Genomic DNA, 839 nt, shown 5'->3' on the forward strand with positions numbered 1-839 from the left:
GGCAGAGCGGGAGCGGGAGCAAACGCCCAGCCTGGCCAGACAGTGGAAGGTGGATTGGCTCATCCTACAACTAGAGTTTTTCCCCACTGGCTGGTGGATTGGTGTCACGTGATACGAAACAGCTCTTTATTTGCCGAGAATGGTGCCATGGGGTCCAGAGACGTGGTCTGGTTGGCTGGAGTGAATCCCAGCTCCCTGCTAGGTGCCCCAGCCGGCTGTTGCTATGTGTCCCTGGGCCCTCTGGTGCTGTTCAGGGCTCCGCTCTCCCGGTTTTCCAAGCGCCCGTAGCTGACAGGGCGTGGGAAGAGCTCGACCACTGTTGGGCATTGAAGAAAGGCGGGGCTGGGGGAAGATGGGAGGGACTCTCGGCGACGTTACCGGGCGTGGGCCCGGCTTCCAAGGTCTCTGGCCTTTGCCGCTTGCAGTGTCCTGACGCTTAAAACAAAGATTCATTTTGCTGTGTTGATGCTCGGTCCCTTAAGCAAAGCTTCTCGTTCTGCTTATACAAGATAAAACCAAAGCTCTCGGGAATGCTGACAAGCAGGGTGGTGTCGGGCAAGACCCTCACGTCAAGGCCTCTTTTTGGACCTTAGCCGTATCTTCTCATTTCCCGCTTCAGGGATTGCTGGCGATTGCTCTGGTCTCTATCTCCGCCAAATTCTAAGCGTGGGATTCTCAGGTTGACGTGGTCCCTGGCTCAGGCGGACAAACTGCTCATTCTCAATATGCAGGCACTAGGGTTCCACGGGGCGTGTCGTTGGGTGGCCAAGGAGGTTATTTGTCCAAACGCGGGCAGAAGCTTCCGCGCCGCGCGGAGACTCCCGGGAGCGCGCGCGGCC

Source organism: Pteropus alecto, unplaced genomic scaffold (genome assembly GCF_000325575.1).
Source record: "Pteropus alecto unplaced genomic scaffold, ASM32557v1 scaffold72, whole genome shotgun sequence".
Lineage (NCBI taxonomy): Eukaryota > Metazoa > Chordata > Mammalia > Chiroptera > Pteropodidae > Pteropus > Pteropus alecto.